We start from the raw sequence: 6,783 nt of genomic DNA, 5'->3' as shown, positions 1-6,783 counted from the left end.
TGGTAAAGGAGGCGATATACTCCACTTGCCCTGGCTGTGCTGCCTCAGCCTTCCAGTGTGTAAACCATCACTTCCATTGCAAACAGTATGTGGCAAAATGCCTTCCATGCCAGGATTAGGACCAAAGTTTACGCACGCAAGGATAACGGTTGGGTTTCCTTTCCATACAGAATCAGAGTTTTAAAAATGTTTCATTTTATGCTGGCTTGCTTGGGCAAGGGGGGGGGGAGAGGAAAAGATCAATGAAAAGATAAATAAGCACAGAGCCATTCAGTGCCATAGGAATGTAGACGTCCTTGGCCAGAGGAGAATATTTGGAAGCCAGAATCAAACCTAAGCTTCAAAAATGGGAAGGGAAGGATAGTCTACCGGGGGGTAGGTGTGGTAGAGAACACAACTTGAAGAACTCAGCAGCCTATCTCTTATTACTATCAACAGGGATATGTAAGAGTCGGGGGCTAGAGGATCTGTGTTTTATTCACATAATTTTTACCTTGCTCAGTCTGTTGTGTTTTAACCTATGCAGTATGTTCTTTTACTTTACTTAATATACTTCTTTTCATTTTAAATGTGGTCAGTCTGATCACTGTGAACCACATTTATCCCCGTTTGGTCCAGTTTACCACAAATGGAAAACGAGAGAGAGCGTGATGATGTAAAGGAGCCCAAGAGCAAACCTGTGGGCTAAAACAGGTATCTCAGTTCACTGGTTTGACGGTTTAGAGGCTGGAGAACCCAGGCTAGCTGAGTAACTTCTTTATTTCCAAGGTGCAGAAATGGGTGCTTGCTTACCACATAGCACATGGATGTTTTGTGATGGATCTGGGCCAGGATGTTCTAAATTTTTTCATTTTTGGCACTGCAAGTTTACCAGAAATGGAAAACAGGAGAGAGAGAGACCCCAAATCAGTGCCAAGGCCAGTAAATGATCTGAAAGAACAAGGCAAAGCTGTGGGCTAAAACAGATATCTCGCTTCACTGGTTTGAGGGTTTAGAGGCTAGAAAGCCCAAGTTGGCTGAATAACTTTTTTTCTGCGGTGCAGAAATGGGTGCTTGATTACCATGTAGCACAGGGATATTTTGCAGTGAATGTGGGCTAGGACGTTTTGAGTCTTTTCAAATCCAAGCCGCATCAGTGCTCAGCAGAGGAAGGCGATGGAAAACCAGCTCTGCTTTTCCCTCGCCTTGCAAGCCCCTTGTTGGAGTCGCCATAAGTTGGTTGCGACTTAAAGGCACTTATGTACATAAGAATCACTGGTCTAAAGTCATATACACTCTTACAAAGCGGAAAATGTAGGATTTAGGGAAGATTATGTGTTGCTGTGATGGAACATAGTATCCAGACTTCCTGGCAATGTCACCAATGAAAATCTAACCATGTTCTTGCTTATTCTAAATAAAGTTTCCTCCCGTCCCTTGAAATCTGAATAACTGTCAATGAACTTTTTGAAAAAAAATTTTTTGCCAGCTGCACACAGGAGGCACGAACACACTCAAGGGCTTTGGGGATGTGATTATTTCCCCTGTAATTTTCAGATTGATTGGTTTTGTTTTTTCTTGCTCAGGAAGGACCCTGAGCTCACTTTCAAAATTATGTGGACATAACAAAGTTGCCCCATCTGAAAGGTTAAAAAGAAAACTACAAATATGTGTTCCAGGAGGGTTAAATGTAAATTAGGCTGGAGATTCTATTCACATAATTGCTGATGAAATCTCCTTCGGCACAGAAGCCAGAAGAAGGCTTGTGATAAAGTTAGCTGCAGCAGAGCTCCCACGATGCTGCAACCTTGCTTGTACATCTGAGCCTGGCTGTGAAATCATCCGGGAACTCTGAGCATGCAAGATCTTGAGCAGCACGGATGGAAAGCAAGAGAATAATGCAGTTAGTAAGTTGTGTTGCTGTAACTAGTTAGAAAGACATTTGGAAGAGAATGCTGACACTGTTGTTGCTGCTCTTACTGCTGTTCTTGCCTCATTTGATCTGTCGGAACACCGATGACGAGTTTGATCTGTTCAACTATCCAAATAATTATTACAGGCCAGGAGACTACCTCCTTGCAGCAGTCATCCCAACAAAGCCCGATTACTATAAGAAACGTACCTTCCAACACAATCCAGTCTCTCACTTCCTTCCGTAAGTGTGGGTTTGTAAGTTCAATCAAGGTGGACTTGGCCTGGTTTCAGTCTCTGTTGTAACAACTGTTCAGAAACCTTCTGGAAGGAAGGAAGTTATCTCTAATTCCTCCCAGATCAAACTGGTGGCCAAGGAGGAAACAGTAGATCCATCTTGGGGATCTTATAATCCTGTTAATGATCAAATCTGGAGACAGCTAATGGTAAATACAGCAGATGCATCACTGTGCTAATGGAACACAGACTGTTCCTGTCTCTACTAAACTAGTTTCTCATGTTTTTGGAGTGAACATTATATTTATATCCTATTTTACCAAAGCAATTTATGTTAGTTAAGAGAGACAGGATTCTGAGTGGGCAGGAAAGATAAAGGGGGAAAATCAGTAGGATAATGTCAACTTTAAAAAGAATCCAGTAGCACCTTTAAGACTAACCAATTTTATTGTAGCATAAGCTTTCGAGAATCAAGTTCTCTTTGTCAGATGCATGGTACAGAAAATGTCAACATTGACAGCCAGTATTTGGTGACCCTCGCTGGTATTCTTGCTAGCATGCAGGAGATACATAGTGCCATCCTTAGTGCATTGAAGTCAAGTTCTAGTAACTTCTGGACCTCTGGCAGAATTCTTTTTAAATAGAGGGAAAGAATATTCCCTAACTCACCATGATTTTCTTACAAATAGAAAATAACTGTTTCCAAAGAAAATATCCAACCCCAGCTCAAGCGCAGGGGGTACTGCTGAACATCAGAAGTAAAATTCTGAAGATCTAAATGCTATTTTGACTTAAAAGGTCTTTTCCCGATGTTTAAATGAGGCATTCCTTAAAAGAATTGTCTCATTTTCCAGATTTAAGTGTGGTTGTTGAGCCCATGGTTCTCTGTTAGTAAATCCAAAAAGAAACCCTAGCAAAAGGGACCTCCATGTCACTGTAACGACTAATGGATTTATTCTGGTGGAAACTTGCCTGGGTCAGAATTTTATCCATTGCAGGAAGAGTGTCTTCTGTTGACATGTGTATACACAGACAGGCTTAGAGAAAACATTTTAAATAATGGATTGAAATTGCTGTGAGAGGTAACAAGGGCAGCACGTGGCAATTCTATGAAAAATTCGAAGGTATAGATCAAGATGAGTAGCCTAGTCGTGTTAGTCTGTCTGTAGCAGTAAAAAAGAGCAAAAGTTAAGTAGCACCCGTAAGACTAACAACTTTTATTTATAATAGGGTATGAGCTTTTGTGAGACACAGCTCACTTCTTCAGATACTGCTAGAATGTCAGTCCATCTGTCGTTGAATTTTGGAGAATGGAGTGATTACAGATGTTGATTGGATGCAGTGGGAAATGCAGAGGGGTAGTAGGTGTGGAGAAATCAGCACTGATAATGAGAAAAGAAGGCTAGGTCTCAATTCAGTCCAGGTGGATGCATTGTCTTGAGCTTCGTTATCTGCTGCAATTCAGCAGTCTCTCTTTCTAATCTCCCTTTGAAATTCTTTTGAAGGATAACTATTGATTGATTGATTGATTGATTGATTAATTGATTGATTGATCGATCAATCGATCGATCGATTGATTGACTGAGTCCACCCTCCCCACGAATGGGCTCAGGGCAGATCACATCATTTACAACACAATACATAATTCCATACTATTTCCATAAAAAAACCATAAAATCTCAGTACTTTTTCATACAGAAGTTATAATAAATAGTTTCTCCCATGACAGCAATCATTACTTAGCTAATTTAAAAACACAGGGTGGTGAACAGATCTGATGGGGATGTTAAATTGTTCCCCTCCTCCTCCTACATGGCCAGCGGAGGCCTAGCCTAGCCTCAACCATATGCCTGGTGGAACATCTCTGTCTTACAGGCCCAGCAGAAAGATAGTAAATCCTGCCAGGCCCTAGTTTCAATAGACAGAAAGTTCCATCAGGTCGGAGCCGAACTGAGAAGGCCAGTAGCTCTGGTCGAGGCCAGATGGGCCTCCCTGGGGCCAGGGAACATCAACATTTTTTCTGCTAATCAAAGTGTCCTCTGGGGTAGATATAGGTCCACAAGTGAATGTCCTGGAAGGTTAAAGTGTCCCCCCCCCCGATTTTTGAATGTTGTGGTTTCTGATGTTAGACATGTCTATTAAATCTTTGTCAAAGGAACTGCCAGTTTGTCCAATTTGGTGGGTGGAAGGGTATTGCTGACACGTGATGGCATAAATCACATTAGAGGATAAGCAGGAACCTGAGATGGTATGGCTGATGTTACTGGGTCCACTGATGGTGTTGCTAGGATGGATAAGAGAGCAAAGTTGGCATCTTAGTTTGTTGCAGGCCTTGGTACCAGAGTCCATGTTACTGTTAAGTAGTTTATCATTGCAAGTGAGTAGTTGTTTTAGGTTAGCAGGTTGTCTATAAGTCAGAAAAGGTCATCCCTCCAAGGGCCTGCGTGAGGGAAGTGTCACAATCCAGCATGGGTTGTGTATCATTAATAATGCATTGAACTGGCTTGAGTTGTGAGCTGTAGGTGACCACCAGCCAGCGTCAGATCTAGGGTTGCCTGCACCCAGGGCAACCCTTGCCCGGCCACTTCGCACGCGCGTGCAGCACGCTCCCGCACTGCGTGATGATGTCACTTTGGTAACGGCATCACGCAGGGCGGAACAGAGGCAGCATGTGGGGCTGGGAAGCCGCCGCGCCATTCGCCTCCCTGCAGGTGAATGGCGCGGGTGGCCTCGCAGCCCCCCATGCTGCTTTCGCCTGCCCTGCAGGACAGGGGGCCAGCTGCCAGAGGGCACAGGCAGCAACGCTGGCACAGCTGCCAGAGGGCACAGGCAGCAACGCAGGCAGCCTTGCAGCCCCCCGCGCTGCCTTTCGCCTGCCCCGCAGGATAGGGGGTGGCTGGCTTGCTGTGCACTTCCTGTCCTGCAGGGCAGGCAAAAGCAGCGCGGGGGGCTGCGAGGCTACCCGCGCTATTCGCCTGCCCTGCAGGATGGGGCGGCCGGCTTGCTGTGCACCCCCTGCCCTGCTGGGCAGGCAAAAGGCAGAGCAGGCGGCCCCACAGCCCCCCGTGCTGCCTTTTGCTTGCCCTGCAGGACAGGGGGTGTGCGGCAAGCCGGCCTCCCCCTGTCCTGTGGGGCAGGCGAAAGGCAGCGCGGGGGGCTGCAAGGCTGCCCGTGTTGCTGCCTGTGCTCTCTGGCAGCTGGCCCCTGCTCCCGGCGCCCCCTCCCTGGAGGTGCTGGGGGCAGACTACCCCTCTGCCCCCCCTCGATCCAGCCCTGCCACCAGCAGAGTTCTGTTGTTAATTTCTTTAGGATTGTCTTGTAGCAGGCTCTTCCTACATGTCATTCTGACCTTTCCAATCATCTTTCTCACCATGTCAGGGGGATACTGCCGTTGGAAAAATGTCTGTTGTCGATCCATGAAATGAGTATCTCTGTCTGTGGAGTTGGAGCAGATGCGATTATAGGGTAGGGCTTGGCAATACACAATGGATTGCTTGATGTGGTTGTGGAGGTAGCTAGAGGCATATAGGAATGTTTGCTGATCTGTTGATTTCCTGTATAACTTGGTACTTATGTGTCCCTCATGTATTCATACAGTGGTATCCAGGAAATGTATTTCTTGTGTAGAGTGATTTATAGTTATATTGATGGGGGGTGGAGGGTGGAAGTTGTGGAAAGCCTGCTGAAATCTTTTGAGGCCTTCTTTGCCATGGGTTCAGATAATAAAAATGTCATCAGTGAACCTTGGCACCGTAAAAACTAGGTGGGTTTCTTTTTCTGTTTAGAAGTCATATGGACAAAAAAACCCCCAAACAAACCTATAAAATAGTTTATGTGCTAGATAGAACCACACCACTATCAAAGATTGCCAAGTATAAAATTAGTCTTACAGGAAACAATATATTACATGGCTGTTTTCACACTACTAACCTGCTTCCGTAACGTTGCGAAACGTCGTGCAAAAAATGTGGAAGATAGCGTCTTCTTGCATTTGCATGACATCACACAAAACTCTCGCGAGAAGACGCTATCTTCCGTGTTTTTTGCGCGATGTTTTGCAACATTACGGAAGCAGGTTAGTAGTGTGAAAACGGCCCATGTATAGTAGTGACCCAGTGAAATCCCCCACTGCCCCACATGCCATGGCCACCCATCCCTCACAGTGTCAGACTATGGAATCCCTGTTATCTAGAGTTCATCTCCCCCTTCTGCAAGAAGCACAAGTTTCTTGATTTCAAAAGGTTTATTGAAAGACTAGGCTCTGATACAAGTGTCCATATTCCAAGGTCTAAAAATGACTTGACTGAACGAAGGCATTGTTGAGAATGAGATACAAAACGAAACCTGCAATACATCAAACCCTTCGTTCCCAGCCTCCCCCCACAGTTCTGTATGTTGAGAATGTGGACATGGGAAGGCTCGGGCTGTCAAGGTCTTCGGGTGAAGAGACAGATAAGAAGTATTCTCTCCCATGGAAAATGCAGTCAAAACAGCATCTGGACCTGGAGGGAGAAAAAGCTAAACAACTACAGATTAAACATGGCGTAACTCTGGTTAGGAAACTGAACATTACTTTAGATCCTGACACACAGCTGCATTTGCTGTTATAAAGTCAATTCAAAATGCAGTCACGCATCTCTTGCAAGCATGATTCAT

This window comes from Eublepharis macularius, chromosome 4 (assembly GCF_028583425.1).
Source record: "Eublepharis macularius isolate TG4126 chromosome 4, MPM_Emac_v1.0, whole genome shotgun sequence".
NCBI lineage: Eukaryota > Metazoa > Chordata > Lepidosauria > Squamata > Eublepharidae > Eublepharis > Eublepharis macularius.
This window is presented reverse-complemented; position numbering follows the sequence as displayed.